Consider the following 15,972-nt stretch of genomic DNA (forward strand, 5'->3'; position numbering starts at 1 on the left):
ATACAAAAGCCAACATAAAAAATACAATAGTGATCACTGAAGGGAAAACTTCCTGGGAGGCTTATTAGTCTAACTTTAATATCATATCTCAAATAAATGATGGGGGAGATGAAGAGAGGGGTGTTTTTGATAGCTAACTTGAGTGTACCAGATCTGATGATGCTCCAGAAAAAGACTGAGTTATCAATAGATGTCTGAAGCAATTTGGAGCCAGCCATCAACCTAATCTGGCCAGGACTACGAGGAGAAGGGAACAAGAGATCCCACCTTAACTGGCAGAGGGCCATATGAGATTGTTGTCTGGCAAATCTAGATACCAGGGGGACAAACTGGAAATGGTCCATTTTATTGATGCTTAACTTGACATGCTCTTGCTAATTAAGATCACCAAAAGGAAACCAAGGACACTGTTTAGTGGTGATATCTGCTACAGCACTGAAGTCCTTCCAAGCAACAGCCAAGCAGAAAAGAAAGCAGTTGCTAGTGAGAATGACGGAAACTCTCTGACATGAGCCTTGTAAGTACAAATCTGTATTTAACATGCTTGATGAAAAAGAGGATTTTAATTTGAGTCATGACATTTTGAACAATTAGGCCTGCTTTACACTTGAAAGTTTTACCAGAATAACTATTTCAGTTAGGATTGTGATTTTTTTACTGAAATTATTACACTGATAAAGGCTCTAGAGTGGACACAGTCATACTGGTATAAAGGTAACTTGTACTGACATAGTTATACCCCTTCCGGTACAAGAATAGATATGCTGGCATAAGGCACTTTTATATAAAAATTGTTAACAAAGACTGACAATAACAAAAAATAAAGGAAATAATTCTTGTAAGTTTGAAAAAGATTTGCCCCAAAAAGGAGTTTTATAAATGCAAGGCAAGCCAGGACAGAGTGTCAGAAGTTTGTAAGGAAAGTTCCTCACCCAGTTTGGGAAAACAGGCTGACACCAAGCTGAAGGGGCAAAGGTTGGTGATACAAGAAGTAGCTTTACAAGTTGGGGTTTTTTTTGTTTTTTGCTTTTTGCTTTTTTTAGATCTGGTCAGTTGAATAACAGTAATAAGTATAAAGATCGGGAAGTACTTGTGGTACCTTAGAGACTAACAAATTTATTTGAGCATAAGGTTTCATGGGCTAAAGCCCACTTCATCAGATGCATGCAGTGGAAAATACATATAAAAATAATGCCCCTCTGCCATGTACATTGGCCAAACTGGACAGTCTCTACGCAAAAGAATAAATGGACACAAATCAGACGTCAAGAATTATAACATTCAAAAACCAGCCAGAGAACACTTCAGCCTCCCTGGACACTCAATTACAGACCTAAAAGTTGCAATTATTCAACAAAAAAACTTCAAAAACAGACTCCAACGAGAAACTGCAGAACTGGAATTAATTTGCAAACTGGACACCATTAAATTAGGCTTGAATAAAGACTGGGAGTGGATGAGTCATTACACAAACTAAAAACTATTTCCCCATGCTAATTTTTCCCCGACTTTGTTACTCACACCTTCTTGTCAACTGTTTGAAATAGGCCATCCTGATTATCACTACAAAAGTTTTTTTCTCCTGCTGATAATAGCCCACCTTAATGGATGAGTCTTGTTAGATTTGGTATGGCAACACCCATTTTTTCCTGTTCTCTCTCTATATATATCTTCCTACTGTGTTTTCCACTGCATGCATCTGATGAAGTGGGCTTTAGCCCACGAAAGCTTTTGCTCAAATAAATGTATTAGTCTCTAAGGTGCCACAAGTACTCCTCGTTCTTTTTGCTGATACAGACTAACATGGCTACCATTCTGAAATCAGTAATAAGTATAAGACTATTGAAGAGATTAATAGAAAATGTGCAATGTACAGGAATTGTGGACACTGACTCAAATGTAACAGTTATTAAACTAGATATACTAAAATGCTAAGGTCTGGAAGACCCTGAATAAACAGCCTTATTGGTCTCACATGGAGACAATGACTGAAGAACATGCACTCATCCAAAAAATGTGGAAAATTAGGATTAAAAATTGGACCTCAAGAACTGGAACAAGAGGTCTGGGCAACTGAGATAATGGATGGCATCATAATGACTAATAACTATGTAATAAATTCCAGGAAAGGTGTTGTCATAAGATAACAGTGGCCCTTCAAGAAGGAAGAGGCCAGTGCATTTGTGATTGATCACTTGACCCACAATTAGACTTAAAAGAGCATGCTGAGGCCTTAGAGGAGAGGGCTTTGAAGGAAGTCATGAAGAGTAGATCAGAGTAGCCTGACAACAGGGTCAAAGAGGGACAAGTTAAAACTGCCTGAGGGGGAGAACAGAGACCTGGGGAGAAAAGCTGCTACAGAGATCCAATGGGAGGAGCATAAGGTTGACAGTGAGAACAATTAGCAGGTTGAGTGTTTTGTATGAACAAAAATGGTAAAAAGGGAACCACAAAATACATGCCATTGCATCTAGTAAATACTGACAAAAGAAAACAGAAAAATTTTAAAGGGATTGGGGAGCGGGGGCATGGAGAAGTTTTGAAGGTGAACTCCAAGACTTCCTTCTGGAGTTGTTCCAGCACAGTGCTCTACACTCAAAGAGCTTTACAAACCATAGAGGGATTGTATTATGAATGTATAAATAATTGATTCTTCAGCCAGTCCTTGGGCCTCAGACATCAGGAAAAAATGGTCAGAGTTCCATATTCTGTGTAGACTACAGAAAATTGAATTCAGTTATTTAGAAGGATTATTTTCTATTATTAGCAGCAGATACTTTAGTTTTCCGCAACAGATCTTAAAACTAGGTATTGGCAAGTAGAAGTGGATCCAAAGGACAGGGGAAAGACTACTTTTGCATCTGGAGAAATACTGTGATTACTTAAATTAATGGGTTTTGGCTTGTTTAACACCCTGCCACCTTTGAGAGGCTTATGGAAGGGTATTGTATGGCATACCTGTCTCAACCTGTCTTATACCTGGATGATATCCTGATGCATGCTGAGACTTTTTTGAGCAGGAATTGATACATGTACAAATGGTCTTTGATAAGATTAAGGGTGCTAAACTGAAACTGAACTGAAATAAATGTAAGCTATTTCAAAAAGATGTGACCTACCTCAGGCACACAGCTAGTGAGGAGAGATTTACACTGTCAAAAAGACAATTTTAGATGTTTGGGTTTGTAAGTATTATAAAATCATTGGATAGGTTGAACAAGAAGGGGAAACCAAGCTGCAAGGCCTTGAAATCTGCTACCTCTCAGCAGAGAGGCAACAGTAAGTACTTAAGAATGCTCAGTGGTTTCCCCCAAAATAAATAATAATAAAACCCTAATGGAGGCAAACTTTATCAATATGCTTTCTGTTCTTACCAGATTTCTGCCCAAGTGGGAACTCAGACTGACCCTGGCTGGGTAAGTCAGGTTCAAAGCACTTCTACTTAGCCCCTTGAGCTATCTGGCTGGTATGAAATGTTCAAGGCTACGAACTGTGTTGGCTCCTCTGTCCGTACAAGCTCAGTGTAATCCTCTTGCCATGTGAGCCTTAGCGGTGCTCAGCAGCACACCTAACTGAAAAGCCAAAATCTCTTTGCCAGTATTTTAATTTGATTGCCCCCAAAGGGCTAATAGGTGCATGCTCTCTGGAATAACACTCAAGCATTTGAAACCCTGGAGTGATGATCTCAACACTGGTTTGATCTCTCTGTGCAAAAAAATCACTGCCAAAACATATCAACTTTAGAAAAACCTGTTTGTGGGGGGCTGTACCTCTGGAATCCCTTGTTCATCATATGGCTTCAAATTTGGATTACTGATCAAACCCTGTGCATCAATGAGATATACAAAATTTGAACGCAATCTGAGTAATCGTGTGGATTTTAGAGCTCTTAGGCCTGGTTTAAACTACAATTAGGGTGACAGAAGTCGCCTTTGTGTCAACCTATTTATGCATGTGTCTGCATTCAAATTTGCCTCCCACCAATGTAAGTGCCCCATTATAAGGATTCAGTGACACCACCTCCCCAAACAGCGTTGAATTGTGATCAACATATAATGTGAGTGTAAACACTGAAGGACCTATGTTGACCCTAACAAAAGGGTACAACAGGAATCAGCAGAAGTTCCACATGAAAGCAAAGGAACTGCAGCAGCCATACCACAAGGCCAAGGAGACCAACAGTAGATCTGGTGCAGGGAAAATACTGCTTTTACAATGAGCTGCATGCCATACTTGGCAAAGACCCACTAGCATCCCACAGACTATTAGGGATACCTTGGTGGAGCCAAAGACACCACCCCTTGACATGAACAGCAAGGAAGAGGTGGATGAGGAGAGACACATGGCAGGGGAGAGGAGGGTCCAGCATGCCATGGGCCAATATCTTTTTGAGACTCAACTGCAGTCTAGCCAGTCCAGCCAGCTGAGATAAACAAGTCTGATCCAGGAGAAGGAATCTCTGGTAGGTATGTGCATGCATTCTCCCTTAAAGTTTAAATAGGAAGACAGCACCCAATCAACCTCAAGTTAGCAGGACACAGTATCTGCTTTTCATTGTTCTACTTATAAAAGAAGAGGTCATGGTACAACCAACAGAAATAGTTATCTTCTTTTCATTCCTCTGTAGGGCTTGGGGGGAAAGCAAGTCATGCAGTGCAGTTTATGTGCATAGGGATTATGTGCCTTCTGAGAGATCGCAAAATTTTTATGGAGATACTCTGCAAACCTATCCCAAAGGTTTCTGGGGATGGCTGCCTTTATTTTTTCCCTTGTGGTAAGACACTTTCCCACTCCACTCAGCAATGACTTCAGCAAGCACCATTGGGGTAAACAGGCTAATGGCATACAGACCTGGGCAACTTTTGGATGCCAGCACAGCTGTTCCTATGTTACCCTCTGAAGTGAGTTATCAGCTAAAATTACCACTGCCTGTGGAATATAGTGCCCATGTTCAGGGCCATTGCCCAGTACTCAACCTCATGGAAATAGGGCCTGAACTTTTTGTTTTACACAATCAAACAATTCCCTCCTTGCATCTGGTGGGCCATACTCATCATGGCTGCAGGTGGACAGTGGCGTTGTGCAGACATGCTCCAAAGCTGAAGTGTCAGTAAGTGTCTGTGCCACATTTCTGTGGCTGACCATTCAAATGCTCTTTCAAGGCCTCCCTCAGCTGCTTATTTCTGTGCTGAGCTCTTCTAATGGCCCTTGTGTCTAGCCATTCAAAGTCAGCAGACCGCCGCTCCATCCCAGTGGCAACTGTTCCCCCTTTGTCTCACACATATTATGCTGGACACAACAGGCAGCTATAACTAGTGGGATATTTTTCTCACTGAGATCTAATCAAGTGAGTAAACACCACCATCGTCCCTTTAATCTGCCAAAAGCACATTCAACTGTTATTATGCACCTGCTGAGCTGGTAGTTGAATCTTTACTTGGAGCTGTCAAAGGGGCCAGTGTATGGCTTCACGAGCAAGGGGTAGGCTGGGTCCCACCGGAATGCTAAGCATAGGCATGGGAACTAGGGGCATGGAGTGTGCTGCAGCACCCCCAGATTTTGTGCGGGTTCCCAGCTGCTGACCCCACTCCCAGGTTCCCAGTGCTGCTGGCCCTGCATTTCCGGGGTCCTGTCAGCCTCCAGCCCCATGCCCAGTGCTCTGCTCCTGGCCCTCCACCTAGGGTCCCACTGGCTCCGCATCTGGGGCTCTGCACCTGGCCCACACACAGTGTCCCGGCTGCAGGACCCATGCCCAGGGCTCTGCTCCCAGCCCCAACTGTGGTTCCAGCCTCAGTGCCCCTTACCCCGTCCATGTCCCCCACCTTCCTGGAGCCACAGATCTGGGGAGAGAAGGGTGCAGACAGAGTTGAGGGGGATGCAAAGTAAAAAGTTTGGGGACCACTGGCTTTCAGCACCCCCACTGTAAAAAGTGTTCCAGCGCCACTGACGCTCCTGTCATTTCAACATCACCAGTGGTAATTTGCTGGTCAGGAAAAACAGTCCTTGCTTGCAGCTTTCTGAACAGTCCTGTGTTGTTACAGATGTGAGCATCATGCACCTTCCTTGACCAGCCCATAACAAGCATCCCTTGTTTTCCACCAATGCTTGAATAACTATAGAAATATATCCCTTTCTATTTATTACTCTGTGGTGAGGTGGGTTAGGGTCAAAATAGGGATGTGTGTGCTGTCTTATTGCCATTGCAGTTTGGGAACTCCATAGCTGTAAATCCATCCATCATGTCCTGCACATTGCCTAGAGTCACAGTCCTGCATAGCAGGATACAATTAATGGCCCTGCACGCTTGCATGACAACAGCTGCCACTGTGGATTTTATAATTCCAAAGATGACATTGCAAGCTTCCACAGTGTGACCACCACTCACTTCTCTGCTATCAGTGCAGCTCTCAGTCTGGTGCCTATGCATTTGGGGGCTGGCATGAGCTCAGCACATGGATCCAAGAATGTGGCTTTTGACCTCTGAAAGTTCTGCAGCTGCTGATTATCATCCCAAACCTGCATTACGATGCAATCCCACCAGTCAGTGCTTGTTTCTTAGGCTCAGAAGAGGCACTCCACTTTCTGCAGCTGCTCTGTGAACACCAGCAACAACCTTGAACTGGTTTTCATTATGTCCCTTAGCAATCTGTCCTCAAAGAAATTGTCATGTCCTATGTTGTTGCAGTGCTTCCTGAAGCTCTACGAACCCTGGTGAATCATTCATCCTGTGTTTGCAATGTTCATGACAGTAGTGCAGAACTGTGCAGCCTCCATGCGTCTATCAGAGAAGGCAGACAGGAACAAGTGCTGCACAGGTTTATGAGATTTTTTAAAAAGGCAATTTTTTAAAAATTGTGAGATAGGGATGGCATTATGGGATGGATAAAAAGTACTATGATGAAAATTTGACCCCTAGCTTCCAGAGTGTGACTCATTTCTACCCCATGGCATATTACGAAAATCCCCCAAAAGGCATTGCGCCAAAGAGTGACACAAGCACTCCTGGTAAGTACGTGAAGCACTGACGCAAGCAGCCAAATGTGCAAACGCATGAGCAATATACTAATAGCAACAGCTTTACGCTGACATAACTTGTGTTTTCCACAGATTGTAGTGTAGATGTGACCTAAGAATCAAGCTTTAAACAGAAAACTGGTCCTAATTTTAACTGTAGCAGAGCTGGCTCCCTACTATAATGTCCATCAGGCCATTGCTAACAAGTTGTAAATCTGGGTGATTTCTTTACACTACGTGGGATTATGGGAAGGGGAAAGCAGTATCATATCATGCAAATGCCAGATCAATAGACTCTTTGCCTTTGAAGTCAAGGAAAGAAAGAACAGTGTTATAAACTAGTTTTTGAGCATGCAGTGGAAGGAAAGGAACAGACAAAGCCACACGCACAATTTAAGTGTATAAAATAATCAGTCTAAAATGGATAGAATGATTTCAGGTTTAAGAAGGTTCTGATTGTAAACATAGTTCTGACATGTAAATTGCAAGTAGAGAAATTATGTTTCAGTATTTAAATAAGAAACATAATAGAAAAAGGTCACAAATAGGGAGTGGCAACTCAATGTGTTTGCCAGGAAGGATGAACTTTCTTTTATTTGTATAAATCAGTGGTTCCCAAACTTGTTCCGCCGCTTGTGCAGGGAAAGCTCCTGGCAGGCCGGGCCAGTTTGTTTACCTGCCGCATCCGCAGGTTTGGCCGATCGCGGCTCCCAGTGGCCGCGGTTCACCGCTCCAGGCCAATGGGAGCTGCTGGAAGCGGCGCGGGCCGAGGGACCTGCAGACGTGGCAGGTAAACAAACCAGCCCGGCCCGCCAGGGGCTTTCCCTGCACAAGCGGTGGAACAACGTTGGGAACCACTGGTGTAAAGAATGGTTCTGTTATGGATGTATGTAAGAGTGTGGCTGACTTCTTCTGTTGACCCACTTTATTAGCAACACTTCAGGAAGATACTAATTGAGCCCTTACTTTGGCTGTGTCTACACTGAGCTTTTCTTTAAAATCCCCCTCAGTGGTAGCAACAGAAAACGTCCCAAAGTAGACCAGCTGCTAGCATTTTGACCACCATATCATCTAACTCGGCTCAGAGCAGGACTAGTGCCTGTCCAAAAGACTGGGAAAAGCTTATCTCATTATTCACAATGAAAGGACACAAGACAACCCAAAAGATTATGAAAAAACAGAAGTGCGGAAATATTTTCTCTCCATATGCCTAATATTCACTTGCGTTCCATACTGCAGAGCATCACTTTTTTCACCTCACCTGGTTTATTTATGTAAACAAGCTGCTCATTAAATAACACAAATTGCATTTTCTCCAATTCTGCTGACAGCATTAGTGTCCGTAGCCAGCACACTAGTTTGGTGGTAATTGTATTATGTTTGTGGTGCAGTGGATACAGTGGAGCCCCTCAGGAAAGGGAAGGGTTTAACCACACAGCAAAACTGTTACAGCAATGCCTGCTGGTATATTCATAGACCAGCATTGTCACTGTCTCAGAATAGATGAGCTGATTAACTGTGAATAATCTTCCCAGTAGAGATGAGCCATTTAACAGCAAACAAAAGGGCAGCAGAAGGGGACCTTTAAGGAGAAGAAAATAATCCAGGAATTAAAGGATGGGTGAAAGCCCTAGGATACTACCCAGACTATCCAAAAAGGCTCAGTTCACTTCCTCGAGAGGTAAGGAACCTATATCATATGCTCTGGGTCAGATTTGGATGAGTGTTGCAGAACCTATGTTGAGTGCCTGGGGCACTTTTGGCCACAGATACATGAGAAAATAATTACTGCTTCTCCTCATTCAGTGACAACCCCTCTGAAGCATACTCTGACCTGAATTTATTTGGGAAAATGTCTCTGTTACATCATAGCCACCTGGAGTGGCAGAAAATGAAATGTTCAACTTTTTGGACCAGCTTTTTCTTTTTCATCGTAAAGGCTCTAATTTATTCATACAAAATCTAGTACTAACTGAATAATATTGAGGACAACTCACACATATAAATGCCTCCAAATATATCAGTAGCTGAAGGATGGGACAAACATCCACCAGAGTTTGCAAACTTATCCAAAGGTTATCAGAAATATTCAGACTCTTTCTTGGATGTAATGTAAAATTCTGCGGTTTAATTTAACAAAGTCTGTTTTGTCCAGGCTGCAACTTGTCTAAATCTCAGCTGAGATTTTGTGACAAACTTAACCATAAACCACAACTTTGTCCATACTATCCAGATTACTATGACCTCTGCTATCATTTTGATTAGATTGTATGGTTATACAATATGTAATATTGTATTGTTAATCTGCAAAGTAAGTCTCACTTGCTTTAGCTCTCTCTTTAACACAAACATGGACACATATGCACACACTTACTCTTTTCCTGCCAAACTGGCAGATATCTTTCAATATCTGGTTTCTGTCAAATGCAAGTTGTTGTATCATCCTCAAACTTGGAAATCTCTTTACCACATGATATGCCTCACTATTTATGGATTAGCTCATTGGCCCATCTAGCACTGTATACTGCCTCCAGCAGTGACTGTACCTGATGCTTCAGAAAAAGAAAAACCTTTTCACAATGCCCCAGAACTATTGTACGTTTGGTGTTGTGGATTATTTACCATTGGAGAGATCAGTTGACACCCTGAAACATGAGAGTTGATTATCTCAGCATCTGTAACTATAGAAGTTTATAGGAATTGGGAAATATATTCTTGTTTTCAGTTATAGGTGAAGAAACAATCATCTATAATTTGAGCAGACTGAAATGTGGCAAATATATTTTGGGGAGTACAGAGGAAGGTACAACTGTCAAAATGAGGATATAAATAAATTTTTTGCATAGGAATAATCAAGATAGCACCAGGTACAGATCCACAATGAGAGGAAGATTTACAGATCTGGGAGACATGGAGGAACCAGGGTGAATGTGAGGCATCAAACAGACAGAGAGAGATGATGGGATTTTGGGGTGAAGGCTCTTCTCATTGAGTACAAAGATATCAGCTTTGGATACATTGAGCCAAAAGACTTACGGTGAAGCCAAGGAGTTCCTATTTTATTACTTCAGAATGTGAAACTCTAATCTACATAAATAACCTTGTCAAATGCTTTAAAAATGTAAATTTATTATTCCTTTTCTATATCAGTGTTAGTATTTTTCAAGAAGAATAAATAATCTACTGTTTTCCTCTAGATCTCTTAACCACCTTGCCTCCCTGTGGTCATGCAGAATGTCAAGGGAAAGCACACAGATATGAGCTTCTATTCAAACACATGATGTATCACTGAAAATAATAGATATCTCTGAAGTAAGGCCTTTGGGGACTGCAGCAGCATAAAACAATTAATGTGTTTTCCAATATGAATGAAATTTAAAATGAAATTATATTCATATAAATGATAGAGATGGTTCCATTGTACAGATGCTAACAATAGCATGGAAAAAATAGTGTATTTCACTGCATAACACAGGGCTTTAAAATGCTGCTTTAACATCGTTATCAGTTGGGCAATAGAGTGTTAACTGCACAGCTTTTTTATTTTTCTTGGAGTATAATACTATACTATACAACATTATTTAGTATTAGAGTTAAAGGTGTATTTAATCACTAAGGGCTCGTTTCTGCAAAGAGCTAAGCACCTCCTGTGAGGTGCTGAGCACACAAAACTCCTGTGAACTCTTCAGTAGGAATTGTGGCCACCTAACACTTTGCAGGATCAGGCTCTTAATCCTCTGAGATAGAGAAGTACTAAGCAGCAGTTCTGCAGAAAAGGACCTGGGGATTACAGTGGATGAGAAGCTGGATATGAGTCAGCAGTGTGCCCTTGTTGCCAAGAAGGCTAATGGCATATTGGGCTGCATTAGTAGGAACATTGCCAGCAGATCGAGGGAAGTGATTATTCCCCTCTATTCGGCACTGTTGAGGCCACATCTGGAGTATTGCGTCCAGTTTTGGGCCCCCCACTACAGAAAGGATGTGGACAAATTGAAGAGAGTCCAGGGGAGGGCAACGAAAATTATCAGGGGGCTGGAGCACATGACTTAGGAGGAGAGGCTGAGGGAACTGGGCTTGTTTAGTCTCAGCAAAATAAATAAATAAATAAATCTCAGCAAAATAACAGATTTATTTGGAATCTAAAGTGTAGGGAGTTTCTCTTACATATGCTGAAATCATACTTAACAGAGGTGTTGTGAGCCTTAATGTTTGTAATTTTTCCTCAGATGATAGGGGCCAGTTAATATTGTTGATTTTTTCCTATTGTCTCCCATTTTTATTTCTGCTCTTTTTTTACATAATTATTTTTCATGGCAAACTTTGTTTCCTATTAAATGGTAGCATTCTTTCTTGCAGTTGAAATTTGTATAATGTTGATATTCCATTGTTTTCTCTATCAAAATGACTACATTTTGCTATTCTCCTCTGACTGTGAACCTCACGGAAATACTTCTGGTCTCAGTTATGAAATCACTGCTCATTGACACCATTTTATAGTATTATGTCTAGTTTTTCAGTGTACATAGTATTCTGTGGGATGCCGTCAAATATCATGTGGGTGTGTATTCAACTTTTTTTATCTGGGGTGGGAGTTAGTTTCTGTCCCAAACTCAATGTTTCCTTTATTTAAAAATGCAATTACTAATTTTTTGGGGGTTGGGGCCTAAATTCTCCCCAAGACCTAATTTGTCTATGCCCATCGACATACAGCAGTGTAGTGTGGCACTACCTTGCCTCTCAGTGCACCACAAGTTTAACTAAGCATATCTGGCCACCATGAGTTAGCAAACTCCTGGGCTGTAATGTTTGCTTTTTAAGTAAATTAATTTTGGGTATATTACTTTGGTATAGCTCTGTCCCAGAAACCTCATTTAGAATCATTCTTGCTAGTCCGCTCACCCATCCAAGCTGAATGCTACAGTGTGTAGTCAGCCTGCCTGACAGGACTTTAGAATCAAGAAGTCTGGTTCCCTGGACTACATCACTAAACTCAGATCCTAGAATACATAAATGCAGACAACAGAATCTCTCTTCTCCTCTCATTCTATAGAGGAAAGTGTATTACTAAAATACTTTAAAATGGGTCTGATTCATGTGTGCCTTCTTATGCACCTTATTGATCTGGATTGAGATATTCAATTGACTTCTGTTGGATAAATATAGATAACACCTTCTACGCAGTCACTACCAATTATCAATGGGTTGCCATTTAAATGCTCCATAGACAGTTGCGGAATTTTTTGTTAAAATTTACAAGTTAAATTTCATAGAAGTCTTTGAATTGGTGATAAAATACCCTATAATAATTAACGGTGAATCATCACCAGAAAATGATCATACATGTTACTATAATTCCCTATCTTAGGCCTTCAAGGGAATTAACTTATCAAAGAAGGACCAAAATTCAGGCAATTTGCATCTCCTTGTGAACTCTCTCTCATTTCTGGTTCTGAGAAAGATGGATTAATTATTTTGTATGGGCAGATATTGTATAAGGTACATACACGAAGATACAAAACCTTCCCTGTTACATTGCACATCTGAAGAGAAAGGAGTACTTGTGGTGAGCTGTAGCTCACGAAAGCTTATGCTCAAATAAATTGGTTAGTCTCTAAGGTGCCACAAGTACTCCTTTTCTTTTTGTCTCTCAACAGACCACTTCTTCCCCCTCTGTAGAATCCTTTGTTAACAATAACCAGTGGCTTATTTATATGGGGAAGCTAGAAAAATGTCTCCCTCTAAACTCTTTGTTTTCTGGCTGTAAATGTTCAATAGCATCCCAGTGAGAAAATACATTTTTCTCCCCTCTTCTCTATGTATTTCTGTAGTTTGCATCATCATTTACTTAAAATATTATGAAAATTCTCTATATGTCCACATCTGCAGCTTCAAGATCTTTAGGCAGCTTCTTCCATCCATGACTTAAATAAATCAACAACTGCAACTAATGTTACCTGTATTGCCAATCCTAAACATTCAAAAAATATAAGTCAGGCCTCTCCCACTTCCCCGAAGAATCGTGAAACTGGCTTAAAATACATGTTCTTTTTTTAAATATGAAATTTTGGGTTCTTTTTATTTGCTTGCTGGTTTTTAAGCTTTTAGAGTTCATTTTTTGAAGTGTTGTTCCATCGTTATGAGGATTAGAAACTTACCTTTTAAAATGAAAGATGAGATTTTCACATAATCACATGACTCCAAGGCTACCAAAAATTAGGGTTGCCAACCCTCCAGGATTGCCCTGGAGTCTCCAGGAATTAAAGATTAATCTTTAAAGAAATATTATGTCATGTGATGAAACATCCAGGAATACATCCAACCAAAACTGGCAACCCTACAAAACCAATAAAATTGTGAGAGTTGGCAACACTTAATGATTTTAAGAAAAAATACGCCTCAATATATACAAAAGTATTTGGTATCAGCCAAAAGAACCTATTCTGGACATATGGATAGGGCCCTACCAAATTCCCGGCCATAAAGAAAGTGTCATGGACTGTGAAATCTGGTCTTGTGTGTTCTTTTACCCTGTACTATAGAGATTTCACAGGGGAGACCAGCGTTTCTCAAATTGGGGGTCGTGACCCAAAAGAGAGATGCAAGGGACTCACAAGGTTATTCTAGGTGGAGGTCATGGTATTGCCACCCTTATTACTGTGCTGCCTTCAGAGCTGGGCTGTCGGAGAGCAGCAGCTATTAGCCGGGCACCCAGCTCTGAAGGCAGCACCCAGCATCAGCGCAGAAGTAAGGCTGGCAATACCATACCACACCACCCTTACTTCTGCACTGATGCCTTCAGAGCTGGTGGACGGAGAGTGGCTGCTGCTGACTGAGGGTCCAGCTTTGCAGGCAGCAGCGCAGAAGTAAGGGTGGCAATACCATACCATGCCATCCTTACTCCTGTGCTGAGCTGGTGGTGACTTTGCCTTCAAAGCTGAGTTCCTGGCCAGCAGCCACCTCTCTAGCTGCCCAGCTCTGAAAGCAGCACTGCCGCCAGCAGCAGCGCAGAAGTAATGGTAGCAGTACTGCAACCCCCTGACAGTAACCTTGCGACCCCTCTCCCACAACTCCTTTACGGGTCAGAACCCCTACGATTACAACACCGTGAAATTTCAGATTTAAATAGCTGAAATCATGAACTTTACTATTTTCAAAATCCTATGACCGTGAAATTGACCAAACCGGACTGTGAATTTGGTAGGGCTCTACATATGGATGATTTATGTGTTTTCCTTACACAAAGGGCAACCGTGTACTTTAAGACTAAAGTGTCTTTTATTTTAGATTAAAGAAAACACAACAATAAGAAGAAAAGTAAAGTTTTCATGAAAGAGCACAATATGTGTGTTTTGTCTTTAACAGGCTGCAATGACTCGGAGAACAAAATGGCTGGTATGTCTTCACTCAGACAGAATTCTTTGAAATGTGTCTATGTGGATTTGCATTTCAGTACTTTTGTGCAGCAATAAGAGAAGCATAAGGACCCTTTTTTAATAGGCTGAAGAATGAGTTGGAGAATAATTCAAGCCATAACAAATAAACAGCATTTATTGCTCTTCTGGATTACCTCCTCCTGTTCATAAATATGGGAAACACATCCATGTTTACCGTCCTGGATCTTTCTGTGGCATTTGATATTGCTGGTCACCAAATGCTCATGTTCCACATCCAAGAGTCTGCTGGATTAACACAAACACACTGAAATGGTTTGGGGTCTTCCTTCCATACCAAAGATAGAAGGTGAATCTCAAACTGTTCCTCCATCTGTGCAGTCCTACAATGCACAGTCCTCTTCCCTGTATCACTCAATAGCTATACAATCCTATTGGGAGAGCTGGTGAGACAATATAGATTAAGTGTCTGCAGTATGCAGATCTTGCCCACTTCTACATCTTTTACATCAAAAATAAACAGCAGTACCATCTCCCACTTATCACAATGCCTACCTGAAAGCAGAATCTGGATGAACAGCTGGCTAAAACTGAATCCAAGTAAGACTGAGCTAAGCCTGGTGAGAACAGGGAAGTGGTAAGTGCTGTGAAGAGCCTTCCTCTTACGTGATATCCCCTAAGATCATGGGATATCATGTGATAACTCAGTCTGCAGTCCTGATGTCCTTTTGGACTCTTCACATTGCATTTGAATGCATAAATAGCCATGGTGGGCCCAAACTCCTGCTTCCAACTATGACTGGACAGAAAATTGCACCCCATCTTAATGGACACAGACCTGACCACAGCAATCCATGCATCTGTGATCTCCAGGCTTGGTTATTCCAATTTCTTATATTTATGAATAAAGCCACATACCCTGAAAATACTCCACCTGGTGCAAAAAGCAGCAACCCATCAATTTTGCAACACAGGTCAGTGGGAGTGCATCTCAGTAGTGCTCCACTGTCTGCCATGGCTACCCATGCCGTGGAGTCCAGTTCAAGGTCTCCATTTTATTATTCAAAGCCCTCCATGGGCTTGACTCATGAGTGCCAGAGACAAGACTTTCATAGGAGCTGGACAAAGACTGTAAAACCGATTATCTGAAATTATAAGAATGACCATGGACCTTATTGCTTTCAGAACTAAATGCAAAACTCATCTTTTTTACTTGGTGTTCCCTGAATAATCTTCTCTCTTACACAGATAAGCACTAAAATAAATAAATGCATTAAAAATAACATATAAAATTAATCACCCTAGTTCCCAGGCATGTAGGAAAAGAAGAGAGAGAGATTGTTATGGTTTATTTCAATAATCTGTAATCCACTAAACCCGCTTTTTGTCCTATTACTACAGGGATCTTAATGGGCCCACTTTACCTTCAATGGTCCCTTAGAATATGATATGTATTAACTACTTATCCTAAACTTATCTCTTCAATCTTGTATTTAGCTGTGACACTCTGAGTACCTTTCCCAGACCTGAAGAAGAGCTCAGTGTAATTTCAAAGCTTGTCTCTCTC

Source organism: Lepidochelys kempii, chromosome 16 (assembly GCF_965140285.1).
Source record: "Lepidochelys kempii isolate rLepKem1 chromosome 16, rLepKem1.hap1, whole genome shotgun sequence".
NCBI classification, from domain to species: domain Eukaryota; kingdom Metazoa; phylum Chordata; order Testudines; family Cheloniidae; genus Lepidochelys; species Lepidochelys kempii.